This window comes from Ictidomys tridecemlineatus, chromosome 2, assembly GCF_052094955.1.
Source record: "Ictidomys tridecemlineatus isolate mIctTri1 chromosome 2, mIctTri1.hap1, whole genome shotgun sequence".
NCBI classification, from domain to species: Eukaryota; Metazoa; Chordata; class Mammalia; order Rodentia; family Sciuridae; genus Ictidomys; species Ictidomys tridecemlineatus.
Genome location: NC_135478.1, coordinates 160,766,742 through 160,789,905, shown reverse-complemented (window position 1 = coordinate 160,789,905; position 23,164 = coordinate 160,766,742). Strand labels below are relative to the sequence as shown.

The 23,164-nt window shown below is 37.2% G+C and overlaps 1 protein-coding gene across 2 annotated transcripts in view; it reads left to right on the top strand.

The window, feature by feature from the left end:
- The first annotated feature begins 6,739 nt into the window (after window positions 1-6,739).
- The window catches only part of Scin (scinderin), a 135,608-nt gene continuing 119,183 nt past the window's right edge, over window positions 6,740-23,164 (top strand). Inside the window, exon 1 of one of the 2 annotated variants that reach the window (XM_078040053.1) lies at window positions 6,740-6,917. The gene's annotated coding sequence lies outside the window, so the exon portion shown is untranslated. Of the gene's footprint in view, window positions 6,918-10,049; window positions 10,243-23,164 lie in introns of those variants that run through there. The other variant, XM_078040054.1, reaches the window with a different exon arrangement.

Genomic DNA, 23,164 nt, shown 5'->3' with positions numbered 1-23,164 from the left:
CTTGAGCCACATCCCCAGCCCCATGTTAGGTTTCTTAATAAATTATATTGCAATGAACACAGGGGCAAACCCTAAATGCTCCTAAAAAAATCACCTGAATGGGAATAGATACAAGCACATAGAGAAAACATAGGGAATGTGCCCTCAAGAATATCAAACTAGCTGCTATGTGCAAACCTCGTCCTTTTTTTCTATTTCAAAGATAGAGCCTTGAGAATGAGTTTGTTCTTATATCTCATCTCAAAAAACTAATAATTTTTTCCCAAAAGATGGTATACACCAAGTTAAAGACAGGGTATTATAAATTTAGAATAATTGGTGGAACATTACAGAAATATAGAACCTTTAGGATTAGTTTATGGTAATGGTTTTGATGCCACCTTGGATCAATACTGAACACAGTTCCATCTGTAAAATATTTAAAGGTGATGGCTGATTTATTAATGGAAGCAATTTTGTCAGTTTTCATCAAACTAAAAATTGATCATGATACATTGAAGCTCTTTTTTGAAGGCATAAAAACTTTGAATTCTGTGTGTATGTGTGTTGAAACTATAAAGCTTTTATGACTCAAATATTAATTTCTCTTAAATGAAATTAAAGGCAAAACAATATGATTTAGCTTAAATGATCATTCCTTCCTGCAATGATTAATTGTTTTACCATGTATTTTAAAAAGCTAAAGAGAAAATAGTGGAAAATGGAAATAATTTGGAAGCTAACAGACCTCGACTTAGATTTCTTTTGATAATACCAAATGAGGAATAAACCATGAATATCAGAAGTTAGTACAGAAGTTAAAATAGTCAGAATAAACTCATCAGGTATCCTACAAACCTTAAAAATTGAAATAATTGATTTTCCTTGCAAGCCCATCTTGGAATGTCTATTGCCTTTTCAACACTTCCAAGACAATTTCAACACTTATAAAGAGAATATTTATATTGTTAACAGTAACTTTGCTACCAAACTTCAAAATAAAGAGTAATAATATGTCATTGAAATAAAAAAAAAGGATATCATTTTCAAATGTACTTTTGGGTGTTCCCTAGTGAGATGACATCAGAGACCCTGATCTTATGCTCCTTTTTGTTTTGTTGTGTTTTTTTACATAATACATTTTTATTTTTTTATTTTATTTTTTATTGTTCAAAACATTACAAAGCTCTTGACATATCATATTTTATACATTTGATTCAAGTGGGTTATGAACCCCCAGTTTTCCCCCGTATATAGATTGCACAATCACATCGGTTACACATCCACGTTTTTACATACTTCCATACTAGTGTCTGTTGTATTCTGCTGCCTTTCCTTTTTGTTTTGTAAAGGAATCTACATCTAATGTGAGTCCACCTTTACAACATGGTTGTGTGAAATACTAGGCTTGTGAAAATTTTGTCAGAACCCTGGTGTTCAAAGAAATGGATCCAGATGTTATAAGAAAAATAACCCTGGGCTAATGTCATTTGGCCTTTTATTCATATTTGTTTGGTGAGTGTTCCTTGAGTGTATATTTTTTTTCCAGATTTTTAAACAAGTTACCTCTATTCTTGAATCATGGGATTATAGAAATTGTTCTCAAGTTTTATCATCGATAAGTGATGCCAGGTAAATTGGTTTCTGTAAGCTCCTATGCATGATTCTTTGGTCTGTGTGATTTTCATATTGAGATACACCCTGCTTTGTAAATAATGTGAATTCCACATTCTTACTTGGTAACAATGAGAAATATTCCCATGTTTCTGTTTGCAGTATAGAATATGATGCATAATATCTCTGCAGTAAATGGTTCCTTTGAATGTATTCCGAGTAAAGCAGTGGATTCAGTGACTGGATATGTGGTATGGTTATTGGAGGATACTATTGTGAGCTTTTCTATCTATTTTTCTCCATTGGCACAGAATGAAGCAAAGATCTGAGCTATATTTTTATAATCATTTATTCCATGAATCCCATAATTTGGTCAATAGTGTTATCCAGTATTTCCCCTTTTCCTCCCTTATTCCCTCCCCTTGGTCCCTTTACTGAGCTCCCTTTGATTTTCATGAGATCCACGCCCCACTTTCTTTTCCTGTTTCCTCTTTAGCTTCCACAGATGAAAGAAAACATGTGACCCTTCACTTTCTTTTTTTAATTTTATAAATGTTAGGCATTTTTTAATAAAAAGTGATAAATTGACACAATACCTTTATTTTATTTATTTTTATGTGGTGCTGAGGATTGAACCCTGTGCCTCACATGTGTGAGGCAAGTGCTCTGCCACTAAGCCACAATCCCAGCCCTGTGACCTTTCACCTTCTGAGTTTGACTTATTTCAAACTAGCTCTCTAGTTCCATCCATTTTCCTGCAAATGTCATATTTTCATTTTTCTTTATGTCTGAATAAAATTCCATTGTGTGTATATACAATATTTTCTTTATCCATTCATCGATTGATGGGTACCTAGGCTGGTTCCATAGTTTGGCCATTGTAAATTGTGTTGCTATAAACATGAGTGTGCATGAATCACTGTAGTATGATGACTTTAATTCTTCAGGATAAATAGGGAGGCGTGGTATAACTGGGTCATGTGGTGATTCCCATGCCTAGCCTTTTGAGGAATCTCCATACTGATTTCCATAATGGTTGTACAAATTTACAGTCCCACCAACATTCTAAAAGTGTTCCTTTTTCTTTACATCCTCTCCATAACTTATTGTTTCTATTCTTGAAGGATGCCATTCTAACTGGAGTGAGATGAAATTTCAATGAAGTTTTGATTTGCATTTCCCAAATTGCTAAAGATTGCACTTTTTCATATGTTTGTTGGCCATTTTATTTCTGCGTTTGAGAAACATCTATTTAGTTAATTTGTTCATTTATTAATTGGGCTATTTGTTTTTCTGGTGTTAAGGTTTTCTGAGTTCTTAATATATTCTAGATATTAATCTTCTGTCATAAGAGTAGCTAGCAAAGATTTTCTCCCATTCTGTAGGTTGGTTCTTCACATTCTTAGTTGTTTCATTTTCTGTGCGGAAGTTTTTTAGTTCGATATCATCCCATTCTTGGCATTATTTTCTGAGCTTTTGGTGTTCTACTGAAAAATTGTTGCCAGTGAATGTGAGTGAAACAAGCATAGAGAAGATTGTGACCAGGGGGCGTTCAAGTCAGATCTTTGGAAGGGAATGCAACTTGTTTCCCTTTGAGTCTTTCAGCTCATGTGACCAGCTGTGAAAAGAGGGTCAGGAAACTGAACAAGAAGGTGTGAATACATTCAAGGACTAACCCTGGGAAGGCCAGTAGTAGGTTCCAAAATCAACATATAAATCAATAGCTTTTTTATACACCAATAATGATTCTTCTGAAAAGAAATTAGGGTAACAATAGCCTCCCCCCCCCAAAAAAAAGAATATCTAGGCATAAATCTAAACCAAAGAGGTGAAAGGTGTCTACAATATAAACTACAGAATACTGAAGAAAGAAATTGAAGATGACATAAGATTATGGAAAGACCTCCCATGTTCATGGATAGGTATTAATGTTGTTTGATTAACACACTATGTTGGAGTGTTAACCTGACATTTTCTTCAAGGAGTTTTCATAGTTTTTGGTCTAATTCCTAGGTCTTTAATCTTTTTATTTCTTTCTTACTTTTTTTTTTTTGTACCAGGGATTGAAACCAGAGGTGCTTTTCCACTAAGCCACATCCACCACTCTTTCTTTAAAAAAACATTTTAATGAGAGACAGGGTCTCACTGAATTTCATAGCCTGTTGCTAAGTTGCTAAGGCTGATTTTGAACTCACAAACCTCCTGTCTCAGCCTCCTGGGCTACTGGGATTAGAGGTGTGCACCACTGCCTTGGCTCTTTGATCCATTTTGAGTTGACTTTTGTGTGGGTTGAGAGGTAAGGATCTAGACTTATTATTCTACATATAGATAACCAGTTTTCCCAGCACCATGTGTTAAAAATGCTATCTTTTCTCCAAGGTGTTTTTGGCACCTTTGTCTAGGATCAGGTGACTGTACCTGTGTGGGTTTGTTTTTGCATCTTCTATTCTGTTTCACTGGACTACGTGTCTGTTTTTGTGCCATTACCAGGAAGTTTTTGTTACTATAGTTCTGTAGTATGATTTAAAGTCAGGTATTGTGATACCTCCAGAACTGTTTCTTTTTTTCTCTTAGAATTCCATTGACTATTCATTTTGTTCTACCCCATAAATTTTATGACTTTTTTTTTTACAGTTCTGTGAAGAATATCATTGCTATTTGATGGGATTGTATGGACTCTGCATGTTACTTTTGCTAATATGGCCATTATCAAACAACATTAATGCCTACCCATGAACATGGGAGATCTTTCCATAATCTTGAGTCATCTTCAATTTCTTTCTTCAGTGTTCTGTAGTTTTCATTGTAGAGATCTTTTATCTCTTTGGTTTAGATTTATGCCTCAGTATTTTTGGGCTATTGTTAATGGAATTATTTCCCTAATTTCTTTTTCAGAAGATTCTTTATTGGTGTTTAAAAAAAAAGCTATTGATTTTTATGTTGATTTTGGAACCTACTACTGGCTTTCCCAGGGTTAGTCCTTGAGTGTATTCACACCCACCTGTTCGGTTTCCTGACCCTCTTCAGCTGGTCACATGAGCTGAAAGACTCAAAGGGAAACAAGTTGCATTCCTTTCCAAAGCTCTGACTTGAACTCCTATGGTCACAATCTTCTCTGTGCTTATTTCACTCATATTCTGCTAAGTACACCCTAGGCCAGACTGCAGGCATTTGCTGGGACAACATGGCAATATTTGCTATGATCTCCTGGGCTTCTGAAGCAGCGAACTTCACTGTGGCTTCCTTAACATGTCTTCCTGACTCTACTCTCTACTTGTCAGTTGAGAAACAGAACATTTTTCAAAGACCAGTTTCCCTGTGTAACCTCTGCATCAGCTAAGCTCAGATTACTTTTCTATTCTACAGGTATTTCCATGCTTAATTTGTCCACATACACCTCTCTGTGTTCTTCTGCTGGCACTGTTGCTGTTGCTGCAACTATCACAGCTTCAATGTTCTTTCTTGATTTTTATTCAATGCATTTGAGTTTCTTCGTCTCGAAGAGACTCTCACAGTATTATATTGAACTTCAGTGAGTTCCCTCTTTCACCTACCTTGCTGAAAAGCACTACTCCCACTACTTGAATTCATAGCTGTGGAGCAACTGGAAATGCAGCCTTCCTCTAGTCCATTATCTTGGATCTAAACATATAGTTTCACAGCAGCCAAATACACTGGTTAAAAACATGGGCTTGGGAATCCAACTTCTTGGTTCAAATTCTGAGACTACCATTTACTTGTTGTGGTGCTTTTGAAATAAATAAATAAATAAATAAATCACTTCGTCAATCTTGAAGCAGGACATGGAACTTCATTCACAGGTGGGCCAGGGGACAGCAACCAAGTCGTCTCTGCACCCCTTTGCAGAAGGTAGGGTACATCTTTATAGCCCTAAACCCACAATCGAAGTATGTTAAAACCATAGGAACATAGGAAGTGAGTCAGAATGACCCAGTTCAGAGTATAGTCAGGGCACATTGCCCAGGAAAAATGGGAACTAAAAGAGGACATCTTACAAAAGAATTTCTTAATAAGAAATAAAAGAAAGAGTGTATAGCTGCTATGCATTGCCAAACAGGGTGTGCTTAGCAGGAGGTGGATTACAGAGGTGGGGCTTTCACACGGGAGAAACATTTCTTATATGAAATGGTAAATGGAGTTTGTCTGTTCAAGGTTCATATAGCTTGGCCCATACATACTGTGACTTAGGAAAAATTAACTACTTTAATTTTTTATCAGTATGGATTAGTCAGCTTTTTATTGCTGTGACCAAAATAAGGACAAGAACAATTTAGAGGAGGAAGAGTTTATTTTGGACTTGATTTTAGAAGTCTCAGGCCATGGTGGGCCAATTTCATTGCTCTGAGTCTGAGATGAGGTAGAGTATCATGATGGAAGGGTGTAGCAGAGCAATGCTGCTCAGTCAGGAGGCAGAGAGAGTAAGTGAGCATAGAGCTAGAGATGAGATAAAGTCAAGGCCACACCCCAGGGATTTACTTCCTGGAGCCATGCCCCACCTGCCCACAGTTGCTGCCTAGTACTTTAAATTATTAATTTATCAAATAGATTAATCCACAGATGAAGTTATAGCTCTCAAAATTCAATCTTTTCACCTCTGAACATGCCTATGTAACTAACACATGAGCTCTTTGGGGGGATATTTCTAGATCTAAACACAGCATAATTGGATGATTATAAAATACATTTCATAGTATTATTGTGAGTCTTAATAGACGTGATCAATATGAAGGACTAAAAACTGTCAGAAACAAAGTATGTATTCAATAAATGCTAGTTGTTGTTGTAATTATTATTGCTAAAGGTAATGGATATTGTATAGTGTATTGCTGTATTTAGACCTTTACTGGAAAAGACTTAAGGTCAATTTTTTTCCCTGTTGTGCTGTTTAAGATCATATTACTCTCATGGCATCTTGCCAACGATGGAAGAATGAGAGTATTTTAGCAGAATCACTTATTGCTTTACAAGAGGTGACTAATATAAGCAGGAATGTTTGTTGCCTTCCTAATTACATGGTCTAAAGAACACAAGGATCCATATTTGCCTCTCTGAGATGGAGTAAGAAGCTTGTCTTTCCTGAATGAATAAATTACTTGATCACAAGGTTCACTGGGAGGAGGAAGCCAGGACATTAAAGACAATGGAGCAGAAAAGGAAGTAGAAAGACTGCTGACATAAAGCCTGGCCTGATGGGAAAAGAAAGGCTTGTACCATTCTTTGGACTTTGTGTGTATTCACAAAGTTTTTTTTTTTTTTTTTTAATGAACTGCATGTTCTTCCTGATGCCATTATGGGAGGATTGCGTGAGTACTCTGACCTTGGGTCCAATGTCATGTACTTTTCCTTCTGCGTTGAGTACCCAGAAAAGGTTGTCTAATTTTTTTGTCTTGCCAACTAACTGTAGGGAACCTTGCTCAACCCTTACCCCACCACACTCTGATGTGTCACCTGGGGTTCCTAGTTGTGGGATTACCTGTCACCAGGAGGCCTCTGTGTCCTAGGATGGCCTAAGCTGTAACTTCAGGGGTATAAGATACTTATTCCTCAGTAATAGACCAGGCTCATCTGGACAGTATTCTGTCAGTGGACACATCTCCAAAGCAATTTTCTTGGGCAAGAACAAAGCAAACCAGGAGGTTAAAAAGGAACACAGAACAGCTGCTTTGTTCTTGCTAACAAAGTTATGGAAAGGGGAAGAATTAGAATTTTGGTGTGCATGTCATTTGAACTAACTGAGGTGTCTTGGAATGCACTTCACAAACTATCATAACCAAATTTTATTGCTTGAGAAAATCCATTTTTTTTTTTTTGCTACTAGGGATTGAACCAGGGGTGTTTTACCACCGAGCTACTTCCCTAGCCCTTTTTATTTTTGAGACAAGGTTTCACTAAGTTGCTTAGTCTGTCTTCAAACTTGGGATCCTCCTACCTCAGCTTCCTGAGTTGTTGGGATTACAGGCTTGTACCACCATGCCTGGTTTGAAAGAATATTTTAATGGAAACAAACTCTCCTTGAGTGGGAGCATATAAAATAATTTTATCCCAGCTTAAAATAATGACTCCATTCATATTTAGCAGAAAAGAAAAAAAGAAATAAATCTTAAGAAGATTCATAACCTATCCCATCCGAGAATGAGTTTGCCCAAAAGAAGCTATGAAAAGTAGAAGAAATAATGGACTGTGAGTTATCTTTCCACAGTCAGGAAGTACTACAAAAAGAGAAAAAAAAAAAAAAGGAAAAATGAAACATTCGTATTGGAATCTGTGACCATTTATTCTTAACTGGTAACGATAAATGCTTCTTTGCAAGTTTTCACCCCATAGGGGAGACATTACTAAAATATACTTTTACTTTTTATATAGATGAAAATGTGAGGCACTGGGTTCGATCCTCAGTACCACATAAAAATAAATAAAGATACTGTTTGTTCATCTACAAATATTTTTTAAAAAGATGAAAGTGATCTTTAAAAAGTGATGAGAAAACAATTCAGAACAAACATTTGCCACTTAACAAGTAGGTATTAGGCATTAGACTTACGCTGTGTGGAACAGTGTGAGCTGTGCTGTCTGCTCTGTGCTGGACCCTGCAGAGAAACTAGAGGAGGAACGGGAGTCCCAAGGGGTTTCTGGTTGTACAAAGGGGACAAATGTAAGAGACCTGATCTGGAGACACTAGTTTCTCAGGGTGTCCACTGGAGCCTCATCTGGGAGGCTTCCCCAAACCCTGATTCTTGGACTCTGCCCTCACAGCTTCTGACTTAGCTGGCATTGGGTGGGATTGGAAATTTGTGCCTTTGAAAAGCTGCTGTGACAATTCTGGTGCTTGGTTTTCTTGGGACTCTGACAGTGGATTTGGGTGAACTTGCATTTAAATTCTGGTAATGTGCATGTAGTCTTGAGCATGTTCCCTGATTTCTGACTTGTAGAATTTCCTCTGTAACATGGGGTGGGGACGGGTGTTATTTCTAGTGAGACTGTGGAAACTGATAGAAAGCCCTTCAGCCTCTGTGTTGTTCACATGTCAGCAAAAAATTAAATGAATTTAAATTGTATATTAAGGATGGGGGCCGATTGATCATTTATAGATATTACTTTTAGTCCCCAAGAGACACCAATAATCTCTTGTGAAAGAAATTCAGAAGACACGCCACTTCCTCCCTCGCCTATCTTACTTCTTATTTTCATCCACCCACTTACCTCCCCTGCCATATCCTGACCTCAACTGGATTTGGCTTAAGCTTAAGCTGTCAATCTTTCTGAAGGACAGTTGAAGGTTATTCTGACAGCAGAGGTGTGAGACAGCACCTGGGACTCCAGCGGCTGAGGGGGCCGAGGAGAGGCCAGACCAAGGCGATCATCCTATTTACTGCCCCCAGAAAGCCTGGGAAGGTCAAGTCAAGGAGAGTAGTGCTGACCTAGGGCCTGCCCAGGTGGTGGCTTCAGGTTAGCATCAGCTCTGAGCACCTCACACCCATTATTTCAGAATCCATCCAGTCTTCACTTTGAGTGGAAACCTCCTGTCTTAAATGTTTTCATCAGTAGACATTTTATGGACCCTTTGACAAAAGAAGATGTTCCTGGGGATTGAGAAGAACAAGTAGTGGTCAGGTGTCTCTCCTCTTCTGCATGAGAGTTTTGACTGGAAACACCTCTGTTCTTCAGAGTTAGTGGAGGAAAAAGCATAAGCAATATCGAAATGTTAATTAGTTAATCAGCAAAATCAACGATGAGCATGCACCATGAACTGAGGCAAATGATTAACTCAATCTTCAGGACCCAGGGAGCGAAACAAAGTGTTGAAGTGAGCAGAAGTTGAGCCATTGTGCAGCAAGGAAAACAAATACAGTCTTACACGGAAGTCATGTCTTTTCATGACTTAATTTGGACAAAACCTGTATTACCCCTAAATTTCCTTCACCAGGGAAATCAAACTGGATCTATAGGAAATCACATAATTGGTCAGGAAGAAATTCCAGGAAGATTTTGATAGAAAATCCAGGTTCTTTCCACGTTACTTATAGAAGTTACAAAGGAGCATTCATAATTCTTTCCCTCATTAACTTGATGCATTGTGCTCTTCCTTTGAGACTAGGAACATCATCTGAACCTTTCAGATTTTGCCTTGTAATTGGGCACTTGTGTTTTGCCCTCCGTGTGACTTTCTCAGCTGGGCTTCCCCAGGGGTCAGAATGTGAATTTGTTTAACTGAATGAAGCAGGGAAGAGTTTCCAGCCCGCCTGCATTCCCTCTGATTTGCAATTGGAGCAAAGTGGTGCTCACTAACAGGAAAGGAAGGACACCTGGTGGCAGTTGGTTTTTTTCTGGGAAACAGGTCACTCTGAAAGAAGGTGACAAGAGGTGAGATGCCAGAGGGAAAGCAGACAGGTAGAGCAGGTCTGATGGCTTACAGCTGGTCTGGGTTATGGTCAACAGGCAGAAGGCCACAGTCGGGGAGTCTGTGGACTTTGGAGTTGAGGGACCTGTGTTTGAATCTGGCTCAGCTACACAGAGTGACGCTGGCCCAGGCACCTATCTTTTCTGATCCTGGATCACCTCATCTGTAGGAAGGAATACCTACCTCACAGGGTTGCCGTGAAGAGTAAACAAAATGAGACCTAGTACTTGGTAAGTTCTTGATTAATGGCTGTTATTTTTATTATTTATAGAAAAAAGTGGAGTTTGAAGCCAAGGAAGGGGTTTCTGCTCACACTACTCAGTGGCTGATGATTCTTCTGCTTTGGGGGTATTTCCCTGGAAGGGGCCCCTCTGATCCCACTTTTAGGAAGGTCTGCACAAAGTAACCTTAGTTTTGAGCCTTTGCAGTGAAGAATCTTCCCAAGAAGCTATAGAAATTTATTAAATCCCAGCATCTTTTCATCACATAGAGGTGTTTCTCTTCTGCAGCTGACCTTAAGTGCAGATACAAGGTTGCCACACAAAGGCCAAACAAGAAAAAAGGCTGTGAAGTGTCCAGATTTATGGCCCAGAGGATAAGAGTTGGGAAGGGTCAGAGGAGGGAGGGCTTCTCTGTGGGCAGACAATGGGCTGACCACTGTCCCAGGAAAGTACTCCATCCAAAGCAAACTGGGGCAGTTGGTCACCCTACCTTCAGAGAGAATATTAAAACCACCATGAGGGTTTCTGGAGAATCCCTCTTTCTTTCTACAGACATGCCTACAATTTCACCAGAGTTTCAGTTTCTCCTCAAAATTCAGATCAATGTGCATTGCCTAAAATCTGCCCTCTAGCCTTGATCCCAACCTCCTATTCCTGTCCTGGTGCCATGTTCTAGTTAATCCACTTGTCTTCTGCTACTAACTTCTTTTCCTGTTATACTCATTTAAGGCTCTCCCATCCTGATAAAACTATCTCCCATTACCCTCTCTAGCCACCACCTTTTTTCTTATGCTTTTCCCTGTCTGAACTCTTCAAAATGGTAGGTGATACTCACTGTCTCTAATTGTCTAAACTCCCATCCATTCTTCAATCCCTGCTGCAATCTGGCACTGACACCACCTGTCAATTGGAATTGTCATTGCTAAGGTATTTTTATATCTATTTTCATAAACATAAATTAATTGCATATATTAATGGGATTCACTGTGATATTTCCATACATGCATACAGTGTTTTCTGATTTTATCTGTTTACTCTTTTTCCACTCTCATCTCCTCTTCCCAGTACTTAGTAATCACTTTTCTCCTTTCAAGTTGTCTTTTTATTTCTTTCTTTTCTTTTTTTCCAAGTTTCCACATATGAGAGAACATGCCATACTTATCTTTCTATGACTGGCTGATTTTACTTAACACTGTATCCTCTTGTTCTATCTGTTTTGTAGCAAATGACAAGCAGAGTGGCTTATGCCTATAATCCCAATTACTCAGGAGGCCAAGGCAGGAGGACCCCAAGTTTGAGGCCAGCCTCAGCAACTTAGCGAGAGCCTATTTAAAAATAAAAGATATAAAGGACCAGGGATGCAACTCAGAGATCAAGTACCCCTGGGTTCAATTTTAGTGCTGAAGAAAAAAAAAAAGAAAACATAGTCTTGATAAGTCCTTAAAATGTATCATTAATTAGCTTGTTTATTTGACATCTTTTTTTTTCTTTTTTTGAGGTAGGAATTTATTGCTATAAAATTCTTCCCTTTTAGTACTGCTTATGTTGCATCCCCACAGGTTTTGGTGTGTTGTGTTTCAATCATTTTTAAATCCCTCCTCTGCATTTTTTTGTGGTTTTGGGGATTGAACCCTGAGCCTTATAAATGCAAAGCAGGCATTCTACCAACTGAGCTATATCCCCAGCCTTAAGTTTCCCTTCTTACTTCCCCAATGATCCACTATTTGTTCCAAAGTGTTGTTCAGCCTCCATGTACATGTGTAATTTCTTATTATTGACTTTTAGTTCATTCTATTTGCAACAGAAAAAAAGTTATAGATTGATCTCATTTTTTTGGAATTTTTAAAGACTTGTTTTGTGGTCTAATATATGATCTGTTCTAGACAAAGTTCCATGTGCTAATGAAAGTAATATGTATTCTGCAGCTATTGGATGGAATGGTCTGTAAATGTTTGTGAAGTCTATTTAATTTAAAATGTAGTTTAACTCTGATGCTTCTTTGTTGATATATTTTTTTGGTAATACATCCAATGGTGAGAGTGTGGCAATAAAAGCCCCCACATTATTGTATTGGAGCCTATTTTTCCCGTTAGTTCTGAAAGTTTGTTTTATAAAATCAAGTGCTTCAACATTAGGTGCATATTAATTGGCATCTGTTATATCTTCTTGATAAATCAATCCCTTGATCATCATATAGTGATGTTCTTTGTCTCTTACTATTTTTGTTTTACTGTTATGTTTTTGACAAATATAAATATAGCTATGTATGCCTGCTTTAGTATTGTTTGCTTGGAAAATCATTTTCCATACTTTTACTTCTAGTTTTTATGTGTCTTTACTAGGGAGATGATTTAATTATAGGCAACATGTTGTTGGGTCTTATGTTTTAGTTCTTTAGCCAGGGAGTATGTTTTAATTGGAGTACCAAGTTCATCTATATTCAGAATTATTGAAAGGTATGGATTTATGCCTGTTGACTATTGATTTTCTTTTAGTGGTTTTGAATATTCTTTGCTTGTTTCTTCTTCTTTTATTCATCTTTGTAGTTTGATGGTTTATGTATTAATAACATTTGTTTTCCAATTATCATTTGCATATTTACTCTTCTATGGAGATTTGTATTTTCACATACTATCATGATGGAATTTATCTTTCTTTCACTTTTGGATCTAGGACTCCTTTAAGCATCTTTTGGAAGGCTAGTATGGTGGTCATGAATTCCCTCAGATTTTGCTTATCTTGAAAGATCTTTATTTTCCCCTTCATTTCTGATAACCTTGCTGGGTAGAGTAATCTTGGTTGGCAGTTATTTTCTTTCAGCACTTGAAATAATTCCATGTGTTCCTGGCCTGTAGAATTTCTGCTGAGAAATCTATTAGTTTAATGGAGTTGCTCTTAAATGTGACTGTATGTTTTTCTCTTGCAAATTTTAAAATCCTTTCTCTGTTCTATACTTTTGATACTTTGACTATAATATATTGTGGTGAAGATGTTTCTGATCATATCTATTTAGGATTCTAAAGTTCTCCGTACTCACATATCCTTGTCTTTCCCAAGATTAGGAAGTTTTCTGCTATTTCATTGAATATGTTAACCTTTACTTCCTCCCCTTTGGTTATCCAGTGATGAGAAATTTTGATCATTTAGTTGTGTGCCAAAGTTCTTGAATGTTCTCCTCATTCTTTCTTTGTTTCTGTGTGAGTATGATACTTTAAGATACCATGTTCAATCCCTAATATTTTTCTTCTGTTTGATCTAATCTATAGTTGAGGCTTTCAACTTAATTATTTGACTTATTTGAGATCTTCAATTCAAAGATTTTTGTTTCCAATTCAGAATTCTTTCTTCATTTCCAGTTATAGTAATTCGTTTTTCAGCAAATATTCATGCACACACTACCTCCAAGTAAAAAGTTTGGGAGTAGTTAATTATATTAGCATTATTGTAGCAAAAACTGACTATAACAACAGGCCTATAATCTCAATACATACATTTTGTTGTCATTATTAAAACCTTTTTCCATAACGTTTCTCCTCCTGTATTACTTATTTTGGCTAAGAATGTATGCATTAATATTTGACTAAAATTCCAGAGGGATTAGATTTACTAAATACCAAAGAAACTCCATATTCCTTTTCTTATCTTTATAACTACATCTTTGTTTAGGTTTTTTATCATTTCTCACCTAGATTGTTGTAATGATTTTGCATCTTAACTTTCATTTTTTGAAATTGTGAGTCCATTCTTCATATGGACACTACACTGATCTACCTAATATACTAATAATATGCTGATCATTTTCTTGATTAAAATTCCTCATTCATCTCCAATTGCCTCTCAGATAAACTTAAAACTCATTAGTGTGGCATTAATAAAACCCTCTTTTTGTGTACCCCAGTTGATTTTTCAAGCTTTACCCAATGTTCATTTCCACTGCCCCCAACATACATTTTTTTTTGTTTTTAGATATAAATGCCAATAGAGTTATTTTGACATATTATACATACATGAAGTACAACCCATTGCAATTAGGCCCCCTTTTTGTTGTTGTACATAATGTGGAGTTACTCTGGTCATGTGTTCATATATGAACAAAGGAAAGTTAAGCATACGTTTTTAATTTTCCTGCTACACTGTTCTTGTTTTTCTTTCAATATGGCATAGCCATGGTTTGTTTGAGTGACTCCTAAGAATGTACTATAATGGAAGCTTTGATCTGTAAAGGGTGGTGCTATTGGGAGGATGGTGCTATTGGGAGGTACTGGAAGCTTTAGCAGTGAAGTGGGAGGTCCTTATGTCATTGTGGGGATATACCCTCAAAAGGGATTGTGGGATGCTATTCTCCCTTCTGCTCTCTCTGCTCTGGTTAGAGATGTGATTGATTTGCTTCTACATACACTCCTCCCACCATGATATGCCACCTTCCACTGCCCTCTCTAGAACCGAGCCAATGCAGGTGCTGTCTCTCTTTGAACCTTGAAAACCGTGGGTTAAATAAACCTATTCTCTTAAAAGTTAATTGCTTCAGGTTTTTCACTGTAATAACATGAAGGTGACTATTATAAATAGTATTTGGAAAACAATTCATCATTTTATTCTGCAAAATATTAATTATTAATTTTAAAAGTTGACATTATCAATATATCTTCCATATGGTTTTCCTTCATTCATAACTTTAACTTATTGAATATTGGCATTTAGAATATCTAAGATCCTATATTGTGATGTTATAAAACAACACAAGATGGAAATTTATGCCCAGGTCTTTATTCCCCCAAACACAGAATTGTCTGTTTCACCATATATATTCTAATTTGTAATTATTATTTTTTCCAAAGAGATTTCAAATTTGTTGATGTTGTCCAGTAACATATTGACAAAGTCATTAAATCCTGGAAGTGTGCCAGCAATATTCTGGTCACTGGTTAGCTGGTTACCAAAAAGCAAATCTGATTCTTATGTACCATAGCAGTAGCTATAAGGTACTCATAGTGGTTTAAGCAGCCATAGATATCCTAGAAATAGTTTATGACATATTGTTCATACTTTTTCATGTGAAAAATTATTTGGTAAAATATTATTTCCTCTCTTTACCATCTGTAATGTCTCTATTTATACTCTAAGATAATTCTGATTTACAACTTTTGACATCATTTCTATTTTCCTGATGGAGCTGGCTGCCCACTCTACTTGCTTCTCAGAACACTGTAGTAATATCTACCATTTTGCAACATTTGCTTTTATTCATGTCTATGTCACAAGTTGTGTCTCAGCTACATGGATTTTAAGTCATTTGCCGCAGTCTGGCTGGGCAAAATAACCTGGAGGTGACAAGCAACTTGAAGGTTGAAGCGGGAACTGCTTTATTGTAGGGAAAACTCAGCGGGCACTGAGCAGGAACTCTAGATAGCTGGAGCCGCTTTATTGTGGGACAGCAGGGGTATATATACCTAACTGATTACACACAGCTTGACTCAATTAACCTCATCTAGATATAGCAATCAGCCAATAAGGAATCCTCACCATCTTAATGGCTCACTGGCGTTGCTTCACAAACCACTTCTCCTGGCAAACTGCCAGGCGCCATCTTGACTTGATTTGTAGTCCCCAACAGTCATTGTTTTTGAATGCCTAGTTCCTAGCACAGTGTCTGCTGTGACAAAGATCCTGAATAAATACTTGGAGCAATGATGCGTCTTTCCTTCCTTTCCACACACACTCCCTGTCATTTTTGAAGTTTTCTCTCTGCTTCATAAATTTTTCACAGATTGCCCTGGCTGGGAAAGAAATTGTTGTCACTATTGCTGTAGTGGCAAATATCACTGATTTCCACTCCTATTGCAGATTCCTCCATGTGAAAATGTCCTCCACGTGATATGCCATGAGTCTCAGAGAGGCAAGGATAATTCAGAGGGGCTGCAGTATCCTCCACATTAAGCCCTCAACTCCAAACAGGAAAAAGAATGTTCTACAACTTCCACAATCTAAAATTCAAGTCAACATGTGGGAAATAGAGCCTCCTCATATTAGATTGAAACTGTAATCTTCAAGATTTCCAGAAAAACCATCAAGAACCATTAAAGGAAGGAAAAAAAAACAGTGCTTAAACAATTATTGCCTGTTTATTATAACTACACTTCCATGTCTAAATTTACATAAAGCAAAGGTAGTATTTGTGGGAAGTGGAAAATATCGGAGAACTGCTTACTTCAATCCAAAACCATGTGACTTCATACAAGTACAAAGGAGTATTTGATTCTAAAAAATATTAAAGCAAATAAGGGGAAATATATGGTCTTTGTATTCATTTCTTAATTAGGATACTTATTACATAAGCAAAAAAGTATGTGTATATCACATATATATTATATTTATAATGTTGTACCTTTATTTCTATGGAATGATAAAGTTCAGATTCAGCAATAAATGACATAAGAGAGAGGTAAGATCCTGGTTGTTGTTTCTGATGGAGTTTTATCTGCCAGGTGTTTGGCCACTTTCTGGCATAACTTTTCTTAGGTGTGAAAACTGTTTGGATTTAGATTTGACTAGAAAACAGATATCAGTTGCCAGGAGTTTATAATCTAATAAAATAGAATAAATTCATGAAATAAGCAGATATAAATGAAAATTGCCCCAAAAGGGACATCCCCTTGCTTTCATGTATCTTTCTGGTGATTAATAATTTAAAGAAGATAGGGACAAAATTAGACTTATAATTTAAAAGGGTGGAAGGAAATTTAGAGATGCAAATTAGGTCAAATATAATTCCATTAGAATATGAATGTTTTAGTCAGCTTTTGTGTCACTGCAAACAAAATACCTGACAAGAACAACTTAGAGGAAGAAAAGTTTATTTGGGGCCCATGATTTCAGAGATCTTAGTCCACAGATGGCCAATTCTATTGCTCTGGGCCCAATGTGAGAGAACATATCATGAGGATAGGATCCAGCAGAGGACCTACTCTGCTCATGGCAGGGTCAGGAAACAGAGAGAAAGAGTGGAAGTAAGGAAGGGGTTTTAGGAAGAACAACCCTTCTAGGACACACCCCTTGTGACCCTCCACCTCCAGTCACACCCCATCTGCCTTCAGTTACTGCTCAGTCAGCCTATTTTAACTAGGATGGATTGATTAGGTCACAGCTATCACAATGTGATCATTTTACCTCTGAATACTTCTGCATTAAGGGAAGATCTTGAGGGATACCTCATATCCAAACCGTCACATTCTGCCCTTGGCATTCAGCTCATCTCTGAGAGTTTCAGCATTGCCCCAAAGTCTAAGTCTTATCTGAAATTCAAGGCCAACTCTTTGCTGTGAGTACTTGTAAAAATCAAAAGCAAGTTATAAATATCCTATATAGCATAACACAGAGTAGACATTCCCATTCCAAAAGGGAGGCATGGGAACATAGGAGAGAAAGATGGGGTCATAGCAAGACTGAAACCCAGGTCCTGTGACCCTGTGTACAGAATCTAGGATACATGGTGTCAAGTTGTGTTCTCCCAAGGACTTAGGCAACCTTGCACCTTTGACCTAGATGCCTGTGTCCCACATGGACTCTCTAGCCTGGCTTTTTCTGTGGCCAGTAGATTTTCTTGTCAAATAGTCAGAATTGCTGAAATCCCTTAATTCCTGGGGTCTCCATTCTAGCTTCATCTTCACTGTCAGAATACATGGTCACTCTACAGAACAGCCTGTATTGCCCTCGAAGGGGCAGCTTACAAGGCCTCCAACCCTGCTACACTTTTGCCTGGTCTCCCAGGCCCTCCTTTGAAACCTCGGTGGAAGCTTCTATGACCCCTTAACTCCAGCATCTTGAAATCCTGCACGACCAGCACCATGTGGATGATGTCAAGGTCTGCCTCCAGCTTGTGCAGACCTTGACATCATCCACATTTCATTGTCCCCATGAAATCACAGCTACAGAGGCCTCCTGCATGGCTTGGCATAGTAAAATATTTCAGTAGTTCTAGCTGGAATTAGATGACAGGTAAGTAAAGCTCAAGGAATGAGACACATTTTAATTTTAACTGAACTCATCTGTTTCCTCTCATAAGAGGGAGTTGGAGGCACAGAGTTATAAATTGTGTTACCACTAGATGTCAGTATTGTTATAAATTGAGCCTCAACTAAGTATTGCTATGAACTTGGCCTTATTGTATTCGACTTTCAGGAGTGAAAAATCTTGTACTAGAGAGTCTCTTTCTTTGGAACTTGTAATATCTTTTTGTATGCCTATGGGAGGACTGAGAGTCACTCTGTCCTCATTAAGAAGAAAGCCCTATTGAACTTCTGCTTGGTACTATTGTGTTCGACATTCTGTGCCACATCAATTCAGCTTTCGAATATATACATTTATGGTATTTTATTTAATCAGTTTCTGGACTATATGCATTCTATTTCAGTTTAATTTTTTTCCTTAAGCCATCCCCAAAACCCTTACTTTGTTTTTTACAACTTACTAAAAAGAAAAGTTACTTTATGCCAGGCTTGGCAAATTATTTAGCTCGGTTCAGTATTTTAACTATATCCCTGAAATAGGTTTAGCTCCAGAAAAAGAACATGTAACTATATGTGCATTTAGGATTGTCAAATTTCAAACATATTTTCTTGATTTCATACTGTTTAAGATATAATTTCTGGTCTATTCACACAAGGGTAAATGAAGTTCTCTCTGTCATAAAATCAATTGCCTAGACAGTATTTGAATTTTAGGTTATCTTTCAATTTTCATATACAGGTTTTAAATGCTAACAAATCCTTGAAAATGAATTTCTCCATTAAAATAGTTAATATTGGGAAAAAATCAAAATCCAACTGTAATAAGAAATAATATTTATTAGTAATAGTGCATTCTTTTCCTTTTGCATATCTAGCACCAATCTGATTTACCAAACCTTATGATAACTTATGAAAGGAACTTTTCTGGATTAAAATTTAAGCCATGACTCTGAAATACAAGTAAGTTGTTATGAAATTAGTTTATTTTTTTGCAATATCCCTATCCATATTATATATAAATAGTAATAATTGCAAGATATGTAACTAAAAAGATGTTTTTAAAAATTCATTACCTCAAATTAAGTGATAAATTAAAAATGTCCTTTTAAAATGGGCTGGAAATGAGGCTCAATGATAAATAAAGTGCTTGCCTAACATGCGTGAGGCTCTGGATTTGATCCCCTGCACTGCAAAAAAGGAAAAAAAAACCTAAATTAACAAATGTACTTTAAAGTATAACAACAATCCATTTGTTTTTCTACTTATAAGTTAAGAATATGATACTTAAAAGGACAAACTCTGGGGGTCCGGTTTGTGGCTCAGTGGTAGAGTGCTTGCCTAGCATATGTGAGGCACTTGGTTCAATCCCTGGCACCACATTAAAATAAACAAATAAAATAAAGACATTCTGTTTTGCCGCAGTCTGGCTGGGCACAATTCAGGAGCCACTTGTCAAAAGAAACTAACTTTATTTTTAGAACTACAAACGCCAAGCAAAACAGCTCCTCAGGAAAAAAAAAACCTCAGAGCCCAACTACCACCACCGGCTTCCACAAGCCTCTCATCCACACCAACCTCACCACCTCCCACAATCCTCCTGCTCTTGAGGCCGATTGGCTGGGTCGCGTGGGCGGAGCCAAAGAAGTCCCCCAATGAGCAGCTCCGTGGTCTGAAAGGGCAGGGAAACAGCCCAATGAGCAGCTCCATGGAGAAGCCAATCAGCTAGATGTTGCTGGGGCCGCTGTGAGCCAATCATCAGCTGGCAGTCTGAAGGGCAGGGAAACAGCCCAATGAACATCACTGCAGAGGAGCCAATCAGCTAGATGTTGCTGGGGCTGCTGTGAGCCAATCATCAGCCGGCAGCTGGAAGTTTGCTGGCAGCTGGAAGTTTGCTGGGGCCCCTTTAGCTGTGGCTCTCAACATCTCCCCTTCTCTGTTTAAACAACAAGCATGTGGCTTAGGGACCGTGCCTGCCTTAGGTTGTCCAATACTACATATGGTCCTTACCCGTCTTTGGATGAGCTGACCTCAGGGCGTCAGCCTCCTGTCTTAGGTTGGTACCATTGTAATTGGGTCTTACCCGTCATTGACTACCGGTCCAGTATACAGCCACACCTGTGGAGAGGTCTTTGTACCAGCGGGGGGGGGGGTGAGGTTCTTTGCCTCACCTCTGTTGGCCCCCAAATTTTAGCTGAATGATCATGACAAGCAGAAGGGAGGAAGATACACCAAGCCAATTGATGGCTCTTGTTGGAAAAATTGTACCATCGATGATATCATCAGCAAAAATACCCCAACACTACCACAAGTCGCTGCACCAACAGATAGTTCACAATGCATACAAGTGAGTTCACAATGCATACAAGTGACACATAGTTTAGGCAAGTTCTGTAAGCGGTTCAGTGATGGCTATTGCAGAAACTGTAGATTAGTTTTATCTTTGTCTTCACTGGCACAGGGATGAAGATAGGAATTCTGGCAATAATGGCTAAAGAAAAAATTATGTAACATTCCAGAAGGCACTAAAAGAAAACAATTTTCTTAACAATTTACATTGTCTTTACCGGCACTGGGATGAAGATAGGAATTCTGGCAATAATGGCTAAAGAAAAAATTATGTAACATTCCAGAAGGCACTAAAAGAAAACAATTTTCTTAACAATTTAAATTATATTGAAGAGAATTATTAGATATAATGAAAAGGAAAGCTGAAAGTAAACAAACAGATCTGTTAACCTCCTTTTTTGTTTACATATTAAAACAATTCTTAACAGTTATTTACCCAATTTAAATTAAACCATTTAAATCACGTGAATAAAAAAAATATTTGGATCCATTTTTTCATGAACGCTCATCATATATGATTTATGGACATACGTACATTCAAACATATAACACAAAACACAAGTGTGCACACTTAATATAATACATACAACACATAACATAATAGTAAAGGCCTTATAACTTTTTACAGGTGAAATCTCCATTGCAATGTTTAAAAACTCTATAGTCAAAAAAAAAAAAAAATAGAACTGATCAGCAAAACATTAACCTAGGTCTGTATGAGCTCAAAAAACAAAATAGAACTTCATGATATGGGAAAGGGCAATAATAAAACAGATATTGAAAAAAGCATCCCGGTTCTGTTGCAGATGTAAGGATAGCCAAATTGGAGTTTTGGATATCAGCTGTTATGGATTTGAGCCAAATCATCTTCTTTTTGGTCTGTAGGAATCCCTTTAGTTAATCTCTCTGGAATCCAAATCGGCTGCTGTTCTCCCTGTGGAAACACACAAACAGGCCCCTGACTCCAGACAATCACTGGGTCAGAACTTTGGTTAAATCTCTCTGGAATCCAAATCAGCTGCTGTTCTTCCTGTGGAAACACACAAACAGACCTCCGACTTCAGACAATTACTGGGTCAGGACCTTTCCATTGTCCTGTTAGAATATCTTTCCAAAGTACCTTGGGCTTATGTACATTTTTTGGACACATATGCCTTTCTGCAGCACTAAGTCCTGATGAATCCAAATTTTAAAAGTTTAGAGTAAAAAGGGTTATTTTAAGTTTATCTTTGGGGAATATATACCCCTTCCCAATTCCATCTTTTTGCTTTAATAAGTACATTTTAATAGTTTGATGAGCTCTTTCAACTATGCCTTGTCCCTGTGGATTGTATGGGATTCCTGTTATATGAGTAATGCCAAATGATGAGCAAAATTGTTTAAAAGAAGTAGACGTATAACCAGGGGCATTATCTGTTTTTAACTGTTTTGGAATGCCCACAGTGGCAAAATTTTGTAAGCAATGAGCTATAACATCTTTAGTTTTTTCTCCGGCATGAAGGGAGCCCATCAAAAATGCAGAAGAAGTATCAACTGTAACATGCAAATATTTTAATTTCCCAAATTCTGGCAAGTGTGTGACGTCCATCTGCCAAATATGGTTAGGTATCAATCCTCTAGGATTGACTCCAAGATTAACTTGTGGTAAAAAGGTCACACAATTTTGACATTGTTTTATTATTTGTCTAGCTTGTTTCTTAGTTATTTTAAAACTCTTTTGTAAAGTATTAGCATTGTCATGGAACCTTTTATGAAAATTTATAGCTTCTTCTAGTGTAGAGAAAATATGTATGTCATGTGTAGTTTTATCTGCTAAATCATTGCCCAAACTAAGGGCTCCAGGCAATCCTGTATGTGCCCTGATATGTCCTATAAAGAATGGATCTTTTCTGTCCCAGATTAAACTTTGTATAGTGGAAAACAAAGAGAAAACAGTAGAAGAAGGGGAAATCCTACGAGCATCTTCAAGGGATATTATAGCATTAACTATATACTGACTATCAGAAAATAAATTAAATACCGAATATTTAAACATCACAAAAGTTTGTAATACTGCATTAAGCTCTACCTTTTGAGCTGATTGTTTGGGTACTAAAAATGTAAAAGTTTGATCAGGTGTAACTACTGCTGCTGTACCATTATTTGACCCATCAGTGAATATATTTGGAGCATTCATGATAGGTGTTTTTCTTGTCATTTTTGGAAAAATTACAGGATGCAATGACCAAAAAGACATTAAAGGATTAGATGGTAAGTGGTTATCAAATGAAACATTAGATTTGCACATGATTATTGCCCAAGTATTTAACTCATTAGCTAATTCATCAATTTGATTCATAGTATATGGAGTAATAATTTTATTGGGAAATTCCAAACACTGCCTTTGCTGTTTTTATTCCTTTGAGTATTAGTTGTCCTACAGCCTCAGGATACCTAGTAAGAATAGTGTTAGGAGAATAAGATAAATGTATCCATAATAATGGACCTTCTTGCCAAAATACTCCTGTAGGAATATTTTTTGTTGGTTGTACAATAAATAATAAAGGCAAACATATCAATTCTATCCAAATGCATATTTT